Source organism: Panthera onca, assembly GCF_046562875.1.
Source record: "Panthera onca isolate mPanOnc1 chromosome Y unlocalized genomic scaffold, mPanOnc1 haplotype 2 h2.ChrY_unloc_1, whole genome shotgun sequence".
Classification (NCBI taxonomy): Eukaryota; Metazoa; Chordata; class Mammalia; order Carnivora; family Felidae; genus Panthera; species Panthera onca.
The window spans coordinates 931,066-951,691 of NW_027675864.1; positions in this window are offsets into that span (position 1 = coordinate 931,066).

The window sequence follows — 20,626 nt, forward strand, 5'->3', positions numbered from 1 at the left end:
TGTGTCTCCCTCTTTCTCTGTCCCTTCCCCACTCACCATCTCTCTCTCTCTCTCTCTCTCTGTCTGTCTCTCTGTCTCTCTCTCTCTCTCTCTCTCTCTCTCAAAAAATAAAAAAAAAAGTTAATTTTTTTTTTAATAAAACTTTTCTTAACACCTGCTGGCCTATAAAGAAGAGAGAATAATACAAATATTTTTAAGGATGCTGAACTTTTTTACAAAGCTTAACTTTTTAATTATTGGCTGCTTTGAGGAGCCTTCATAGGGCATATCAATTGGATCAGTAATTGTATAGCACCCTGAAAAAGTCGTTGCCTCAGAGTACTAATGTCAGAACAAATGATTTCCAACTCATTAGAACTCAACAGAGACCAGAAGAGTGTAAGAATGAACTCTCAGGAGCTGTGAGGCATTTATGTACAGCATGCCCAGTCTTAGACAACCCCACAGGTTGACTTCTCAGGGCATATTTCCAGATGAAGGAGTCAGGGAAGTCAGCCAAGTTCTTGGAATATCTCAACTAGTAAGTGCCCAACTTGGATTCAAACTCAGGTCAGCCTGTGCCCATCCCAGAAGTCCACACTTCCTTTCAAGCACAGTCTTCAAACATCTTTTTTCTCTTTATGAAACATTCCAGAATTGATGCAGATTCCTTTTGTCCCGCAGGTCAATCAGTGCCAGCCCACAGAGTGATGGATTTCCTTAAGACACTAGAGCCCAAGATTCATCTTCTGGTTCAAAAAATAAAGTTTATGTGCTTCTAAAGCCCGGCGTGTATACTGGTAAGTGAGCTAGGTTGAACAGACTTGATTCTGACCCTCATCTTCCTCGTCCTTCAGTTCATGGCACCCCTGCCCACCCATCCCATGCCTGGACCAGTTTGGGACCCTTGTGCTGCCACCTCTGAAATGTATCCACAGTGTTCACTTTAAACGTAAATGAGATGTACGGGCAGAACAGTGCTCCCCACAAAGATGGCTCATCTGTGGACCGCAGGATATGGAGAGTACCCTGGGTCACCCAAGTGGGTCCGCCCTGAAGGTGGGAATGGGAGGAGAGAAAGACTGGCGTGTGCACCGACATGGGTCTTAACCACCGAGCAGGCAGACTCCAGCCCACAAGGGCCGCTAGCGGCTGGAAAAGGCCAGGAGGTGGGAGTCTCCCTGGGAGCCTCCAAGAGGAATGCGGCGTGTGGGCATCGTGACTTCAGCCCCGTGAGAGCACAGGTGAGGCCAGAGCTGGGAAGAACAGTGTTGCTTGAAGCCACTGTTTGTCGTCATGTACATCAGCTGATGCCACTCCCTGCTTAACAGGCCACAGCACTTTCTCACTGCTGTTGCAAAAATATCAGCTCCTTGCTGAGCTCAGTGGCCCCAGGTTGGGGGACCTACCTGACACCAAATCCCCTGTGTGTCACGTCCCTCCTCCCCTCTCACTGGACGCCAGGCTCAGGGCCCCTGGTGTTATGATCCGGTTGTTCCTACCTCGGGGACTTTGCCCTCGATGCCCCTCCCTGAAACACTCTGCACCCTTCCTTTCCTCCAGGCCTCAATTTCCACGTCCCCTTCTCAGAGTGTCCTATGCACTGGCAGCAGCAGCTCCAGGGATTGCTGCAAATGCACATTCTCAAACCCCGTGGCACGCCTGCCTGATCAGAGACTCTGGAGATTGTGGGTCCCAGGTGCACTAGTTGACTGAGCCTCCTTTCCTCCCCTCGTTCCCCAGGGGGTGGCAGCCTCATCTATCTCCATCTCTGGTACCTAATGAGGCAAGCTGCACAGCAGGAGCTCAGTAAATATTTGTGTGATGGATTACTGAAAGTATTTTCTAGAAGCCGCGAAGACGGCACCACGCTATGTATAAAAAGATCAAAACAGCATGGCTCTGCCCTGCAGAACTTACAGTGGAGTGGAAAGGTCTTTTCTCATGCAGCGTGGTGCACACCATGACAAATGCCTATGACAGCCCGAATGAGGGCCCCTGAACACATGTGACGCCTGGCTTGTGCCAAGCACAGGACAGATTGTGTGTGATGCATGTCCTCGTCCATGAAATGTATACTGTCTCCCCTGCTTAGAACATGATCCCCCCATATTGCTCACTCAGAGACACACCTATACCTGGTGCCTGCCATCCAGAGGAAGTCATCAAAAAAATGGGTTGGACGTGGGATGTCTCGGTGGCTCAGTCAGTTGGGAGTCTGCTCTTGATATTGGCTCAGGTTGTGATCTCACGGTTCATGGGTTCGAGCTCTGTGTGGGGCTCTGCACTGGCAGCGTGGAGCCTGCTTGGGGTTCCCCTTCTCTGCCTCATGCCCACTCATGTGTACTCTGATTGCTCACTCTTGCTCTCTCCCTCTCTCTCAAAATAAATAAACTTTAAAAAATATGTGTCGGGCGCCTGGGTGGCGCAGTCGGTTAAGCGTCCGACTTCAACCAAGTCACGATCTCGCGGTCTGTGAGTTCGAGCCCCGCGTCAGGCTCTGGGCTGATGGCTCGGAGCCTGGAGCCTGTTTCCGATTCTGTGTCTCCCTCTCTCTCTGCCCCTCCCCCGTTCATGCTCTGTCTCTCTCTGTCCCAAAAATAAATAAAAAACGTTGAAAAAAAATTAAAAAAAAAAATATGTGTCGGGGTACCTGGGTGGCTCAATCAGTTGTCTGACTTCATGTTAGTTCATAATCTCATGGTTTCTGAGTTTGAGCCCCGCATCAGGCTATGTGCTGTCAGCTCAGAGCCTGGAGCTTGCTTCCAATTCTGTGTCTCCCTCTCTCTCCGCCCCTACCTGCCAGTGCTCTCTCTCTCTGTCTCTCTCTCTCTCTCTCTCTCTCTCTCTCTCAAAAATAAACGTTATAAGTATATGAATGAATGAATGAATGAATGAATGAATGAATGAATGGTCATAGATTCAGAAGATAAAAAAATCTTAGAGGAATGTGGACAAGGCAACCAGGCTTGGGTGTTCCAGCTAAAGGTGCAGTCAGAGCAAAAGCCCTGAGGGGTGGGAAGCTTGAAGAAAGGCCAGAGGGGTGGTGGTGGAGGCACCTCCAGTGACCGTGGTGTCAGCAAAGCTGCGGTCCCAGCTGAGGCACGCTGACCCACACAAGGAAGAAGCCTGCGGGGGTGGGGTAGAGGGCTTTACCACAACCCCCACGGAGAGTATTCCTGTCCAGGATTCTCCACCCAGGTGAGGGGTTCCCGGTACAGAATGGGGTCCTATAGCAGGGGAGACACTGGCCGACCCAGCCTCGGGGGCAGACAGACTATCTTCCCCACCCAGCAGCTGAAGACGCTGCTGGAAAGGGGGAGAAGAGACTCAGCCCAGAAGGCAAGTGGAAACTTCCCATCTGAACTCTGAAAATAAGGAATGGGTGGTTTGAACTCTGCTTGAAACTATGCATTGGGAGACAGTTAGTCCTTTCAAGGCCATGGGCTAAATAATCTGAGGCATTTTCACAGAGCAGTGACTCATCTGAGATAGATTCATCACTTCACCTCACAGCTGGCCTTGTGGGGACTAATTTGATGACGTGTCTCCCTTCAGTGAATTTCCAAGAAAGGGTTTTTTGCGCCTCTATGTATTTAAGATGAAAAACACAATAAAGCTTTTTATTATCAAACCTATCCTGATTCAGTCGAAGCCCCACAGGTAAAAACTTCACGTGCCCCTGTGTGTAAACAAACATGGACACTGTGCGTGGGGACAGGCACTTCTGCACACACAGGACACTGAGCACGCAACGTTGACATATATAACATTACACCAAAACCCAGGGTACTTTTTTTCTCCTTATCAAAATGTACTGGGCCATAGCTCTGTGAATATACTTGGTGATCTAAGCTATTCATTAAAGGTAGTAGAACAGAAAAATAACTTTTGATACACAGCCACTCCAACATGCTATGTTTTAGAGTCTTTGCTAAATCACATTGTCAGAGTTCACTTTATTTTACTATTGAGTCAATGTGAAAGAATGAACCCTCTCTCTCAGAATTGTCTCTCCTTAATGCTCAGGTCCTGCTCTGCTAAGTTCCAGGCTTAATTTACTCCTTCTTTCATTCAAGAACCTCCACTCTATGGTTCAGAAGTCAGTCAGGTAAACTTCCCATCTCTCTCGTCCAAAAGTCAGTCAGAAGAACCCCCCCTCTGTTGTCCAGAAATCAGTCAAGAGAACCTCCACTCTCTCATCTGGACGTCGGTCAGCAGAACGTCCACTCTCTGGTCCAGAAGTCAGTCAGGAGAACCTCCCCTCTCTCTCGTCCGGATGTCGGTAAGCAGAACTCCATCTCTGGTCCAGAAGTCAGTCAGGAGAACCTCCCCTCTTCTCTCACCTAGAAGTCAGTCAGGGTGATCTCCCCTCTCTCTCTTTCAAGAGAACCTCCATCTCTGTTCCAGAATTTGGTCAGGAGAACCTCCCCTCATTCTCATTCAAGAACCGCTGATCTCTGGTACAGAAGTCCGTCAGGAAAACCTCCCCCTCTCTCTTCCAAAGTCAGTCAGGAGAACATCCCCTCTATCGTCCAGAAGTCAGTCAGTAGAACCTCCCCTCTCTCTCATCCAGACTGTGGTCAGCAGAACCTCCCCTCACTCGTCCAGAAATCATTCAGGAGAACCTCCAGTCTCTCTCATTCAAGAACCTCCACTCTCTGGTTGAGAAGCCAGTCAGGAAAACCTCCGCGCGCTCCCGTCCAAAAGTCAGTCAGGAAAACCTACCCTCTCTCATCCAGAAGCCAGTCTGGAGAATCTCCCGTCTCTCTCATCCAGAAGCCAGTAAGCAGAACCTCCACTCTGTGGTCCAGATGTCAGTCAGGAGAATCTCCCATCTCTCACCCAGAAGTCAGGCAGGAAAACCTCCACTCTGTGGTCCAGATGTCAGTCAGGAGAATCTCCCATCTCTCGCCCAGAAGTCAGGCAGGAAAACCTCCACTCTCTCTTGTCCAGAAGTCAGTCTCGAGAACCTCCCCTCTCTCTCATCCAGAAGCCAGTCAGGAAAACCTCCCCTCTCTCTTGTTCAAGAACCTCCCCTCCCTCTCTGGTCCAGAAGTCAGTCAGGAGAACCTCTCCTCTCTGTTGTCCAGAAGTCAGTCAGCAAAACCTCCCTTCTCTGTCATTCATGAGAACTTCCACTCTCTTGTCCAGAAGTCAGTCAGGAGAAACTCCCATCTCTCTCACTCAATCAAGATCGTCCACTCTCTGGTCCGGAAGTCAGTCAGGAGAAACTCCACTCTCTCACCCAGAAGTCACTCAGGAGAACTTCCCTTCTCCCATCCAGAAGTCAGTCAGGAGAACCTCCCCTCTCTCGTCCAGAAATCATTCAGGAGAACCTCCAGTCTCTCTCATTCAAGAACCTCCACTCTCTGGTTGAGAAGCCAGTCAGGAAACCCTCCGCTCTCTCCCGTCCATGAGTCAGTCAGGAAAACCTCCCCTCTCTCATCCAGAAGTCAGTCAGGAGAATCTCCCCTCTCTCTCATCCAGAAGTCAGTCAGCAGAACCTCCACTCTGTGGTCCAGATGTCAGTCAGGAGAATCTCCCATCTCTCGCCCAGAAGTCAGGCAGGAAAACCTCCACTCTCTCTTGTCCAGAAGTCAGTCTGGAGAACCTTCCCTCTCTCTCTCATCTGGAAGTTGGTCAGGAGAACCTCCCATCTCTGGTCCAGAATTCATTCAGAAGAAGCTCCCCTCCCTCTCGTCCAGAAGTAAGACAGGAGAACCTCCCCTGTCTGGTCCAGAAATAAGTCAAGAGAACCTCCCTCCTCTCTCGCCTGGAAGTCAGTCATGAGAATCACCCCTCTGTCTCCTGCCAGAAACCCTCCCCCTCTCATCCAGAAGTCGGTCAGGAGAACCTCCCCTCTCTCATCCAGAAGTCAGTCAGGAGAACCTCCCCTCCCTCTTGTTCAAGACCCTCCTCTCTCTGGTCCAGAAGTCAGTAAGGAAAACCTCCCCTCTCTCTCATCCAAAAGTCAGTCAGGAGAAACTCCCCTCTCTCATCCAGAAGTCATTCAGGACCACCTCCGCTCTCTCACATCTGGAAGTCGATCAGGAGAACCTCCCCTCTCTCATCCAGAAGTCAGTCAGGAAACCCTCCCATCTCTCTGTCCAGAATTAAGACAGCAGAACATCCCGGCTCTGGTCCAGAAATCAGTCAGGAGAATATTCCCTCTCTCTCATCTGGAAGACTGTCAGCAGAACCTGTACTCTCTGGTCCAGAAGTCAGTCAGGAAAACCTCCCCTCTGTCGTCCAGAAGTCACTCATGAGATCCTCCCCACTCTCTCATCCGCAAGTTGGTCAGCAGAACATCCCATCTCTGGTCCACAATTCAGTCAGGAGAAGCTCCAGTCTCTCGTCCATAAGTCACTCAGGAGAACCTCCCCTCTCTCATCCAGAAGTCAGTCAGGAGAACCTCCCCTCTCTCGTCCGGAAGTCAGTCAGCAGACCCTCCCCTCTCTCATCCAGAAGTCAGTTAGAGAACCTCCCCTCTCTCTCGTTGGGAAGTCATTCAGGAGAACCTCCCCTCTCTCTCTCATTCAAGAACCTCCCCTCTCTGGTCCAGAAGTCATTCAGGAGAACCTCTCCTCTCTCTTGTCCAGAAGTAAGACAGGAGAACCTCCCCTGTCTGGTCAAGAAATCAGTCAGGAGAACCTCCCCTCTCTCTCGCCTGGAAGTCAGTCAGGAGAATCACCCCTGTCTCTCCTCCAAGAGACCCTCCACTCTGTGGTCCAGAAGTCAGTCAGGAGAACCTCCATTCTCTCATCCAGAGAGAATCTTGTCAATCAGGGGAACATCCCCTGTCTCTCATCCGGAAGTCGGTCAGCAGAACCTCCGGTCTCTGGTCCAGATGTCAGCCAGGAGAATCTCCCCTCTCTCTCATCGGGAAGTTGGTCACCAGAACCTCCAGTCTCTGGTCCAGAAGTCAGTCAGCAGAACTTCCCCTCTCTCGTTCAGAAGTCATTCAGGAGAACCTCCCATCTCTCATCCAGAAGTCAGGCAGGAAAACCTCTCTCTCTTGCCCAGAAGTCAGTCAGGAGAACCCTCCCTCTCTCTCATCTGGAAGTTGGTCAGGAATGCCTCCCCTCTCTGGTCCAGAAGTCAATCAGGAGAAACTCCCCTCTCTCTTGTTCAGCAAACTCCCCTCTCTGGTCCAGAAGTCAGTGAGGAGAACCTCTCCTCTTGTCCAGAAGTTACAACAGGGGAAACTCCCCCTGTCTGCTCCAGAAAACAGTCAGGAGTACCTCTCCTCTCTCTTGCCTGAAGTCAGTCATGAGAACCTCCCCTCTCTCTCATTCAAGAATATCCACTTTTTGGTCCTGAAGTCAGTCAGGGAAACCTCCCTTCTATCTCGTCCAAAAGTCAGTCAGGAGAACCTACCCTCTCTGGTCCAGAAGTCAGTCAAGAGAACCTCCCCTCTCTCTCATCCAGAAGTCAATCAGCAGAACATACACTCTCTGGTCAAGAAATCAGTCAGAAGAACCTCCACTCTCTCGTCCAGAAGTCACTCAGGACAACCTTCCCCCCTCTCATCCAGAAGTCTGTCAGTAGAACCTCCCCTCTCTCTCATCCAGGAGTCGGTGGGCAGAAACTCCCCTCTCTTGCCCAGAAGTCAGTCAGGATAACCTCCCCTCTCTCCCATTGAAAAGTAAGACAGGAGAACCTCCCCTGTCCGGTCCAGAAATCAGTCAGGAGGACCTCCCCTATCTCTCGCCTGGAAGTCAGTCAGGAGAATCTCCCCTCTCTCTCATCCGGAGGTCGATCAGCAGAAAATCCACTCTCCGGTCCGGAAGTCAGTCAGGAGAACCTCCCCTTTCTCATTCAGAAGTCAGTCAGGAGAACCTCCTGTCTCTTGTCCAGAATTCAGTCAGGAAAACCTCCCCTCTCTCTCATCCAGAAGTCAGTCAGGGGAACCTCCCCTCTCAGGTGAAGAAATCAGTCAGAGGACCTACCCACTCTCTCGTCCGGAAGTCGGGCAAAAGAACCTCCACTCTCTGGTCCAGATGTCAGTCAGGAAAACCTCCCTCTCTCTCATCTGGACGTCTGCCAGGAGAACCTCCGCTCGCTTGTCCAGAAGTCAGTCAGACAACCTCCCCCCTCTCTCTTTCAAGAACCTCCACTCTCTGGTCGAGAAGCCATTCAGGAGAACCTCCCCTCTCTCTCGTCCAGAAGTAAGACAGGAGAACCTCATCTGTCTGGTACAGAAATCAGTCAGGAGAAACTCACCTCAATCTCGCCTGGAAATCAGTCATGAGAATCACCCTTCTCTCTCCTGTAAGAGAACCTCCACTCTGTGGTCCAGAATTCAGTCAGGAGAACCTCCCCTCTCTCATGCAGAATGCAGTCAGGAGAACCTCCCCTCTCTCATGCAGAAGTCAGTCAGGAGAACCTCAGGTCTCTAATCCAAAAGTCATGTAGGAGAACCTCCCCTCTCTCATCCAGAAGTCAGTCCGGAGAACTTCCCATCTCTCGCATCCGGAAGTCGATCAGCAGAACCTCCGCTCTCTGGTCCAGAAGTCACTCAGGAGAACCTAGCCTCTCTCGTCGAGGAAACATTCAGGAAAACCTCCCCTCGCTCTAGTCCGAAAGGCAATCAGGAGAACCTCCCCTCTCTCATCCAGAAGTCAGTCAGGAGAAGCTACCCCATCTCTCATCCGGAAGTCAGTCAGCAGAACCTCCACTCTCTCGTCCAGAAATTAGTCAGGAAAACCTCCCCTCTCTCGTCCAGAAGTCAGGCAGGAAAACCTCCCCTCTCTCGTCCAGAAGTCAGGCAGGAAAACCTCCCCTCTCTCGTCCAGAAGTCAGTCAGGACAGAAGTCAGTCAGGAGAACCTCCCCTGTCTCTCATCTGGATGTTGCTCAGGAGAACCTCTCATCTCTGGTCCAGAAGTCAGTCAGGAGAACCTCCCCTGGCTCTTGTCGGGAAGTCATTCAGAGAGCCTCCCCACCCTCTCGCTCAAGAACCTCCCCTCTCTGGTCCAGAAGTCATTCAGGAGAAACACCCCTCTCTCTCACCCAGAAGTAAGGCAGGAGAACCTCCCGTGTCTAGTCCAGAAATCTGTCAACAGAACCCCCCCCCCCTCTCTCGCCTGGAAGTCAGTCCTGAGCATCACCTCTCTCTCTCCTGCAAGAGGACCTCTGCTCTCTGTTCCAGAAGTCAGTCAGGAGAACCTCCAGGCTCTCGTCCAGAACTCAATCAGGACAACCTCCCCTCTCTCTCTTCCAGAATTCGGTCAGCATAACCTGCCCTCTCTTGTCCACCAGTCAGGAAGGAGCACCTCCACTCTCTCTCTTTCGGAAGTCATTCAGAGATCCTCCCCTCTCTCTTGTTCAAGAACCTCCTCTCTCTGGTTCAGAAGTCAGTCAGAGGAACCTCCCCTCTCTGGTTCAGAAGTCAGTCAGGAGAACTTCCCCTCTCTTATCCAGACGTCAGTCAGGAAAACCTCCCCTCCTTCTCATCCAGAAGTCAGTCAGGAGAACCTCCCCTCTCCATCATCTGGAAGTTGATCAGGAGCACCTCAATTCTATGGTCCAGAAGTCACTCAGGAGAACCTCCCCTCTTTCTCGTCCAGAAATCAGTCAGGAGAACCTCCCCTCTCTCTTATCCGGAAGTCGGTCAGGAAAACCTCCCCTCTCTCTCGTTCAAGAACCTCCCCTCTCTGGTCCAGACATCAGTCAGGAAGAACCTCTCCTCTTTCTAACCCAGAAGTCAGTCAGCAGAACCTCCCTTCTCTGTCATTCATGAGAACTTCCACTCTCTTGTCCAGATGTCAGTCAACAGAACCTCCCATGTCTCTAACTCAAGAACCTCCACTCTCTGGTCCAGAAGTCAGTCAAGAGAACCTCCCATCTCTCTCATTCAACAACCTCCACTCTCTGGTCCAGACGTCAGGAAAACCTGCCCACTCTCTCGTGTAAAAGTCAGGTAGGACAACCTACCCTCTCTTGTCCAGAAGTCAGTCAAGAGAACCTCCCTTCTGTCTCATCTGGAAGTCGGTCAGAACAACCTCCACTCTTTGGTCCAGAAGTCAGTCAGGAGAACCTCCCTTCTCTCATCAAGAAGTCAGTCAGGGGAAACTCCCCTGTCGCGTCCAGATGTCAGTCAGGAGAACCTCCCCTCTCTCATCCAGAAATCAGTCACCAGAACCTCCCCTCTCTCTCATCCGGGAGTCACTCAGGAGAAACTCCCCTCTCACTTATTCAAGAACCTCCCCTCTCTGGTCCGGAAGTCAGGAGATCTTCCCCTCTTCCTTGTCGAGAAATAAGACAGGAGAACTTCCCCTGGTCTGGGCCAGAAATCAGTCAGGAGAACCTTCTCCTCACTCTTGTCCAGAGGTGAGTGAGCAGACCCTCCACTCTCTGGTCCAGAATTCAGGCAGGAGGACCCCACCCCCACCCCTTTCTCTCTCATCTGGAAGTTGGTCAGGAGAACCTCCCCTCTCTTGCCTGGAAGTCAGACTGGAGACCTCCCCTCTCTTCTTTCAAGAGAACCTCCACTCTCTGGTCCAGAATTCCGTCAGGAGAACCTCCTTTCTCTTGTCCAGAGTCAGTCAGGAGAAGACCCCCTCTCTCTTATTCAAGCAACTCCACTCTCTGGTCCAGAAGTCAGTCAGGAGAACCTTCCCTCTCTCGTCCCAAACTCACTCAGCAGAATCTCCCCTCTCTCGTCCAAAACTCAGTCAGCAGAACCTACCCTCTCTCTCATACATGAGAACCCTCCTCTCTTGTCCAGAAGTCAGTCAGGAGAACCTCCCCTCTCTCTCATCCGGAAGTCGGTCTGGAGAACCACCACTCTCTCATCCAGAAGACAGTGAGGAGAACTTCCCATGTCTCCCATCTGGAAGTCAGTCAGAAGGACCTCCTCTCTCTTTCATGAGCCCCCACACTGAAGGCAGAGTGTCTTAACCAAGAACAAATCAGACCATAGCCTGTTCCTGATCTGTATTCCCACTAACTTGCAAAAACTTCTCCATATTGGCCACTGGATTCCCACATGGGTCATTTCATTCTCACAGTTCCAAGGCGACAGGTGTTTGGAAAAGGAGGAATGGCCAACATCGTTAATTGTGGTAAAGGCGTCTAGTGCGGTGAGTACTAGAATGTGTGGAGTGAATTTACAGGATGGAAGCCCTCTGCATCCTGGAGCAGGACAAGTTCAGCCGCCGTCCCCTCTTAGGAAGGGAGGAAATGATCTGTTCACTGATTTCCTCTCAGCATCTATGTCACATATGGCATGCAGCTGGTGCCCAATAAGTGCATCAAATGAAAGACTGAATGTCAGGTGTGGAGGGCACCGTCCCAGGGAGGACGCCAGCTGCCCAGAAGGACCTTTACCTCCGTGCCCTCTGTGGACAAGGATGACACCACGCAGAGCATCCCACGTCTACGTACATTGGGTGAGTCAATTCAGAGAGTGTGTGATGTGTCTGCAGCTCTCCGTGAATAGCCCGTTTGCCTCTTGGTTGGCCTCACGTTCACAGGTCTGTGGTGCCTTGATGTGGAGGACTGTGCTATCAGCTTCACCGTAAGCTCATGATACTTTGGAGGCTTCACTGTGAGTCTGCTCCTGGGGCAGGAGGCATGACACTGACCTCATGACACACAGTTTCTTCTGCGTCTTTTAATGCAACAGTGAAACAGTACTCGTTTATTCTGGTTTTTAAAAATTCCCGGGTTATAAATTAAGAAATGAGTCCTGGAATCAGGAGTAGGCTCCTGCGTGAGGTCTTGTGATTCTTCCACCCTCACCTTCCATGGTTCAGGATGAATACAGCCAATCCTGGCGCGGAATGGGAGAGTAGTGGAGGGTATCCAACTGCTGTGGAGAGTGGAAGCTGTGATTCTGAAATCATTGTTCCAGGGCTTACTGCAACAAAGGGTCAATCAGCAATCTCCAAAAGCGGCCACAGGTGAGCTGGGGAGCCCCTCGCTGCTGGCAGACTGGGTCTCAGCTTCCTGCTGAGACAGGGGCCCTGCCCTCAGCGCCCTGCCACCGGGGCTCCCTGGGGGCAGCGGGGCATTCTTCAACACAGCGCACAAAGGACAGCCTCCTCACCAGACAGATGTCACAATATTTTGTAGGGCAATACCAGAAACGACATTCCAATCTTCGCCACATTCGGTGGCTGAAAGCAAGCCACGGATCACGTCCACACTAGAGGGAAGGGAATTCCAGGGACATGAGTTCCGGGAGGTCATCTTACTCTGCCTGCCACGCCTCTAGACCCCAGTCCCCAGCAAAGTGTCTGAGGAAGAAGAACCCACAGTCTTCACAGTAAAACACAAATTCCCCTGCACCTTGCACGCCAACGTCAGTTTTAGGAAGACACGGCAAGGCAAACGTTGTTAGCCAGTGCCTAAATCATCCAGGTGTTTTTAGCCAAGTGGAAAGCTACTTATTTACCGAGTAAGAAAGAAACAATCCCGGCCCTTGTGAAGTCTTCAGCTCAGTGCCAAGCAGCATGCTTCAGTGTAGCGAGGAGAACACTAAATAACAGAAACACAAAACAGCAGCAACAGCCATTTTTTAAAGGAATTTTGTAAATTTGAAGTCCAGTATAGACGCTAATCATTGTTGTATTTACTCTGAATAACTCATCATAATGCCAAAGGTTTGGCTCATTTTTCCTGTGTGTTCGATAAAGCATGTGTTTATAAATACATGTTGAGTTTCCCAGATATCTGTGTGCTCCATTCTTCATTCTGAGAGACAATTGATTAGCAGTACCTTGAAATCATTTTTCAAGGAATAACCATCAATATTGACAGCTGCCAGTCTTTTCCATTTATAATCAGCTAAAAACAGTTCTTGCCCATGGGGAAAATATTTACATTTCCAACCTGGGGTTACTTTCTAACTCCCAGGGTAGGAATCAGGCATTACGTTGTGGTTCCTTAGAGATTCAGCTGTCCAAACAGCAGCTGACACAGAGAGCTGTGTGCACATTTGGAAGGGGGCTGATTAGCATGTGCACCTGCAGAGCACATACACTCCTTGCAGCCTTGTTCTCCAGCACCGGCATTCTGCACAGGGCTGGACACCAGTGGGGCAGGGCAGAAGACACCCATCACTCGGGGTCAGAAGGACCTGAGCTTGAATTCCTGCCTCCCCACCCCCCTGCTAAATTACTCATGTCCCCAGGCAATTGCTTCATCTCTGAGTCTCAGTCTCTCCCGGGCAAACCGTCAAGGGCCCACCACCATTTTGTGGGATGCTACAAGGGGAAGGTGTGTGAAGTCCCGTGGCATTAGATGCCATTAGTTATGCTAATAGAATTTGGCGGGTGGAACTCTGCGGGTTTGGGCACTGTTTTTGAAAACGTTGTTTTATGAAAAATTCCAACCTTAGACAGAAATAGAGAGAACAGAATAATGAGCCCCATGCATCCATCAACGGGGATCGACAATTACTAACTCATGCCAATTTGATTCCTTCCACATCCACAAACACTCCTCCTTCGAATTATTTTGAAAGAGAACTCAAACTATCATTTCATCTATAGATATGTGAAAATGTATCTCCAAAAGATAGAGGCTCCTTTACATGCAATCTCAAGACTATACCGCACTGAAAGTAATCATCTCTTAACATCGCAAAACATCCAGCTGGGAGTTGATTTCCTAATCATCTTATGTATTCTATTTTTTTAATGCTTATTTATTTACTCTTGTAAGAGAGAAAAAGAGAGAGAGAGAGAGAGGGAGGGAGGGAGAGAAAGTCAGGGAGGGACGGAGAGAAAGGGAGACAGAGAATCCCAAGCAGGATCCCATCTATCAGCACAGAGCCTGACGTGGGCTCCATCCCATGAACTGTGAGATCACGCCTGAGCTGAAACCAAGAGACGGACACTTGGCCAACTGAACCCCCCAGGTGCCCAACTCGCCCTTTCGATTTTAAACTCAGGCCAGGACTTTCCAACCCTTGAAGTGTTGCCATGTGGGGCTGGGTAACCTTTGCTACGGGGCGTCCCGTGCATAGGAGGGTGCTCAGCGGCCTCCCTGGTCTCTGCCCACATGAGGCCAGGAGGACCCCTTCCCCTCAGTGGTGATCAGCAAAAATGTCTCCAGATGTTACCATATGTCTCCTGGTTGAAGAGGAGGCCTCACCTCCTGTGGAGAATCGCAGATTTGGAAGATGAGAGGCACTGCATCAGAAACAGTAAGAGATTGCCAGTCTTTTCTAGCTGGGCAGAGAAGCCCCCAGCCCCTCAGTTTCATAGTCATTTGATAGGGACTGAGCTTGAACCGCACACACCCTGAAAACCATAGAGCACTGTGGTGGTTTGCAAGGTAACTGGCAACTCCGGGGCACATTCCCTGTACTAGATTCAGTTCTTTAGAAGTACTGGATACAAGGTTTTGCAACAGAAAAATAAGCTTGTATGTTGTGTTTCACTGGTGGAAAGAGAATTGTTTTCTGTTCGCCACCCCACCCCGACCCCACCGGCCCAGCTAGTCTGGTGACAGCTGAGACAAACGAGTGAAGAAGGGGCCCACACGACCTCACCTGTGGGAAGAGCATCCTCATGGCAGCCCTGGGGAGATGACAACCAAGTGAGGAGCTCACTGCCATGTGCTATCCCCATCCCCACCCACGCCCCCATCCCCAGCCACCAGCAGAAAGGTGGCAGCTCACTTTGTGAGGACAGGAGCCACGCTGGCCGAAGGTGACACACTCTGTGTTCAGAACACTTGTGTGATGGTCACACCTGCCTCTTTGGGGCTCCACAAATATGCCACAAGCCATCATCAAGACCATCCCCCATGTGGCCTGCGTGTCATGAAACTGGACGACCTTCATTCAGGTTCAAGATCTGGAGACTGGTGGAGATGATGGCAGGACCCCTTAGTCTTCAGGGCCCAGATTTGACTGGTATGTGAGAGTCAGCCCAAGGCAGGCTTCTCTGTCCCCTGAGTAGGAGTTCATCCTTCTATGGGAGGCTCGTGAGAACATCCCGGTGTATGTGTGTGCACACACACTCACACACAGCTCTCTGGGATACTACAATGCTGTCAGCTCTGAGCACGTGATGCATGAATTCCAGACAAATGTGTTTAACAAACTGCAGGATTTTGAGGGGGGGAAAGGGATACTGATGCTATCTCTGCCCCAAACTGGTTTAAGATCACCAGTAAAGGTAAGAAGGAGTGGTCTCAAACACCAACCACCCCTGAAATACTGAGAGATTTGCCAAACTCATAGTGAACAAGAAACACAAGAGCAGAGACTATCACAGAGATATTCCTGATGTACCGAGAACCCGGAACGGCACTCTGTGCCTCTCATCCTTCATCACGGCCCTGAATCTCCACAACCATTTCAAGAACTAAGCATCAGCACTGCCCCCTTATCACAGATGAGAAAACAAAGGCTTCAAATCTTCCACCCATGTTTCCTTGGTCTGACAGCTGAGAAGGAGCGTGATGGGCGCTGAGTTCTCCAATTCCACTTTCCCAATCTTATTTAATAGTGAGGATTGTTTCTGGAACATGCACAAGAAAGTAGCCAGCAGGCCTTTCGGATAGACGGTGCTTGTAAGATAAACATCGATTTGGTTGGAATGACGCCCTCCACCCCCCCTCCCTGCCTCCGTAGATATATAGGGTTTTGCTTTTAGCGTATCCTCTCCTTTACCTGGAAAAAAAAAAAAAAAACAAAACACACACACATAAAACTGTCATCGTCAAGTCTGTATTTCAGGGATCAGGAGTGAGCCATAAAAACTGACTCCTGGCAGGCTGCAACTTGATAACCATCCTCTAAATGAGTAACTAGCTTCTTCTGTTACTCCTCGTGGTAGCTTAGATATGAACACTCTTTGGAGTCCCAGATGTTCAAGAGAAGCCAGTGCAGTGTCACGGGGATGGAGGGAGGGTGGCCAGAGATGGGAGATGCGTCTGTGGATTATGACAGCAGTGCCTTGTTTCCATATAGTTCCTGCTTTCAGACTGAACAGATGGAAATTTCACTCCCTGCACACTATGAGATATTCCTCCCCAAATGATCATCCTTGGTGCCATCTCCCAGGCCAGCTTTGGGCCATTGCATTTACCCACAAGCCTGTGCCATGAAGTCTCAGGGAGGGGAAGTGAGCAGAGAGGTGCTTCTTTCTAATGCACCCTGACCTTCCTCAAGCCACACGATCCCCAGTGTCAGAGAACAAGTCCTGATGGGACCAAGCCTTTCGTTTTCAAAGCATGGTCCTCAGACACCCAGGGCACCACATCTTCAGAACCGCTGGGTTTTCCACCTCCAATTAAGGATTTGGGGGTACAGCACGGAGCCACAGGGAGTCTGGACATGGCTTATTTGCAACAGTAAAAAATGAGCTCCGACCACTCAGCAGAAGCTGTGAAGGTTTGTGGTATCTCTCTACTGATGCTTCTCCATGCTTCTCCCCACCCATCCCACACCCTGCGGGGGCAGGCAGTATGGCAGGGACTAAGTTGATGGAGGGACCATGGGGATTTACATGGTTTTGGAACTTACAAAACTTGCTCAGAGTTTTTCCTCCTGGCTCAGGCCGGGTCCAGGACATGTCTCAGTCCCCACATGGCCATAAAACCAGCTCGGAGGCCACAGGCCAAATGGTTTCCATCTTTTTTTTTTTTAATGGTTATTTATTTTTGAGACAGAGAGAGACAGAGCATGAATGGGGGAGGGTCAGAGAGAGTGGGAGACAGAACCTGAAACAGGCTCCAGGCTCCCAGCTGTCAGCACAGAGCCCGACACTGGGCTCAAACTCAAGGTCCGCGAGATTATGACTTGAGCCGAAGTCGGATGCTTAACCGACTAAGCCACTCAGACCCTCCCAAACAGTTTCCATCTTAATTCTCCCAGCTCCGGGATTCACCACTGCAGCTGTGGAGGCAACTGCATCCCACAACTTGGTTTCCTCCTTGCACTTTGCTTCATGAAGCCCCAGAACACAGGAGCTGGACTGTTCCCCAATTCCCTGCTGGCAAAGTGAGCTCTTCTCCACTCCTCAGTTGTTGCATGGAAATTGTGGTGAGGTGGGGAACCCGGGAACCCTGTTCTGGCCCCCAGGCCTGTCTGTCGACAAGAATGTGAAGTAGGAACCGGTTTTCCTGCCCAGCAGAGGGGTTCATTTTCCTACTGTGTATAATGAAGACTCTTGCTCAGACTTGTCCATCCCCAACACACTGTTCCAGCAAGGCACAGTAAGTATTTCATCCTGTTAGACATCGGATGGGCCCATTACATGGACACAGCTTAGCAACGGGGCTCGTCCTGTCCTCTGGGAGATAAAACAGTTCTCCCATGAATTCACTAACACACTCATTGAGCATTCACTATGTAAACGGCCAAATGGGGTTTACTTAGAAGCCAGAGGTGGGACCCTTGTCCTCACAGCTGACAAGTAGCTGTGGATAGTACCGCTATAGGAAACCCTGAAGACTCCATCAAAAATCTCTTCAAACTAAATTCAGTAAAGTTGAAGGATACGAAATTGACACACAAAAATCAATTACATTTTTATACACTAACAACAATGTGTCTGAAAAGGAAAATAATCCCATTTATAATAGGATCAAACACAATAAAGTGCTTAGCAATAAATTTAACCAAAGAGGTGAAAGATCTGTGTACTGGAAACTATAAGATATTGGTGAAAGAGAGTGAAGAAAACATGAAGAAATGGAAAGATAGCCCATGTTCATGGATGGGAAGAATATTGTTAGTGTCCATAGTACTTAAAACGATGTGCACATTCACTGATATTCCTACCAAAATTCCAATGACATTTTTCACAGAAATAAAGAAAACAATCCTAAATTCACATAGAATCACAACACCCAGAAAGCCAAAGCAATCTTGAAAAAGCAAAAAAAAAAAAAAAAAAAAAAAATGGAGTCATCACACTTCCTTATTTCAAACTGTTACAAAGCTATAGTAATCAAAACGGTATCATACTGGCAAAACAAAAACAAAACAAAATCAGACACATAGACCAACAAAACAGAATTGAGAGCCCATGGGGTGCCTGAGTGGCTCAGTCGGTTAAGCGCCTGACTCTTGGTTTCGGCTTGGGTCACGATCGGCTCGGGTTTTGTAAGTTTGAGCCACGCACTGGGCTCTGTACTGACAGTGTTGTGGGGGCTCCTTGGAATTCTCCCTCACTCTCCCTCTCTCTCTTCCCCTCCCCAATTCGTGCTTCCTCTGTCTTAAAATAAATAAATAACCTTCAAAGAAAAAAAAAGAATTGAGTGTCTATGAATAGACCCATGCATATACTGTCAAGTAATAATATGTGACAAGGGAGCAAAGAACACTCAATGGAGAAAGATAGCATCTTCAATAAATGGTGTTGAGAAAACCGGATATTTTCATGCAAAAGAATGAAGTTAGGATTCCTATCTTATCCCAGTCACAAAACGTAGCTGGAAATAGATTACAAAGATTTCAATGTAAGATCTGAAGCCATAAACTCCTAGAAGAAATCATAAGAGAAAAGTTCCTTGACATTGGTCTTGGCAAGGCTATTTTGCATGTGACACCAAAAGCATAAGCAACAAAAGCAAAAATTTAAAAAAGCGGCACCATATCAAACTAAAAAGTTTCTGCACAGCAATAGAAATGATCAACAAAATGAAAAGGCAACGTACAGAATGGGAGAAAATAGTTGCAAACCATGTCCCAAATAAGGGGTTAATATCCAAAATATTTCAGAAACTCATACAACCCAATAGCAAAATCCTCATCATCCTCATCATCAACATCCCCTTTAAAAATGGGTAAAGGACCTGAATGGATATTTTTACAAAGAAGCCCTGCAAATAACCAACAGATGCCTAAAACAGTGGTCAATACCACTAAGCATCAGGGAAGTGTACATCGTGGGAAACCACAATGAGATATCACCTCACACTGAGTAGACTGACCATCATCAAAATTACAAGAGATAACGAGTGTTGGCAAAGGTGTAGAGAAATGGGAAGAACCCTCGTGCACTACTGGTGGAAATATAGATTGGTATAGCCGTTACCATGGAGCCATTATCAGTACAACATGGAGTTTCCTTAGAAAGTTAAAAATAGTATTTCCACATGATCCAGAAATTCGACTTCTGGGTATATACCCAAAGGAAACAGAATCACTATCTGGAAGAGATATCTGCACCCCATATTCGCTGCAGCATTATTCACAATAGTCAAGACATGGAAGCAATCTAAGTGCCTATAAATGCATGAGTAGATGAAGAAAATATGCTCCACAGGCAGACACACATTCTCTCTGTCTCTCTGTCTGTCTCTCTCTCTCTCAAGCATTACACACACACTCACACACACACACACACACACACACACACACACACACACTCAAAGTGGAATATTATTCGGCCGCGAAAAGGAAGAAAACCTTGCCAGTTGCAACAACATGGATGCACCTTGAGGGCATCATCCTAAGTAAAATAAGTTGCATGGAGAAAAGCAGATACTGTGTGATCTCACTTATATGTGGAATCTGAAAAATCCAAACTCCTAGAAGCAAAGTAGGCTGGCAGTTGCCAGGAGCTAGGGGCTGGTTACATGGGGAGATGCTGGTCAAAGAGCATACATTTCCAGGTGTTCGATGAATAAGTTCTGGGGATCTAACATACAGCATGGTGACTATGGTTGACAACACTACATTGTACACTGAAATGTTGCCATGGGAACAAATCTTAGATGTTCTCACCATAACAAACAAGGGAAGTCTGTGAAGTGATGGATGTGTTAACTAACTTTATTGTGGTTATCATCCCACAATATGTAGGCATATCAAATTATCACAGTGTACACCTTAAGTCTGCACAATTGTATAGACCAATTATATCTCAACAAACGTGAGGAAAAAAAGAAAAATAAAACCAGACCTGTCTGCTGAGCTCTCATTTATTAGCAAACAGTAGCTGATGGGTAGGAAAGCTTCTTCGTCTCTCAAAGCTGAAAAAATGGCAAACACGTGCAGACTCTTGTCGTGCACACACACTGACTCAGCTCATCCCCTTCACCCCCATCCTACAGATGAGCAAACTGAGAGACTGAACCACTGCGTATGCGGACTCAGCGGGTGCTGAAGAGAAGCAGGATGTGCTGAGCCTGGTGCTCTCCAGCATGCTGGTGGTCTCCTCTGCCTGTGTGGACATCCCTGTTTTTTCTACAAGGAACCAGCTTGTTTAAGATGCTGGCAGGTGGATGAAAGAGATCATTCCCAATGCCTCTTGAACACCTTCATTTAACTAGATTTGGGACCGGGAACAGTTTGCAAACTGGGTTCCACACCCGAATGTTTTTTTTTTTTTTTCATTCATTCTTTGAAGTGAAAGTCACAAAATGTACAATTAATCATTGTAAAAATGAGTAATTCAGTGGCATTTAGTACTTTCATAATGCTGTGCAATCAGCACTCTATCTAGTTCCAAATATTTCTGTCAACTCCAGAGAAAACCTGTACAATTTAAGCAGCGTCTCTCCATTTCTCCGCTGGTCTTTGTCAATAAAGTTTTATTGGAACACAGCCACACTTACTGGCTTACCTGGCAACTACCACCATTCTTTTGCTACAGTAGCAGAGATGAGAAGATAACAGTGGAGACCTAATGGCCCACCAAACCAAAAATATTACTGTCTGGCCTTTACACGAA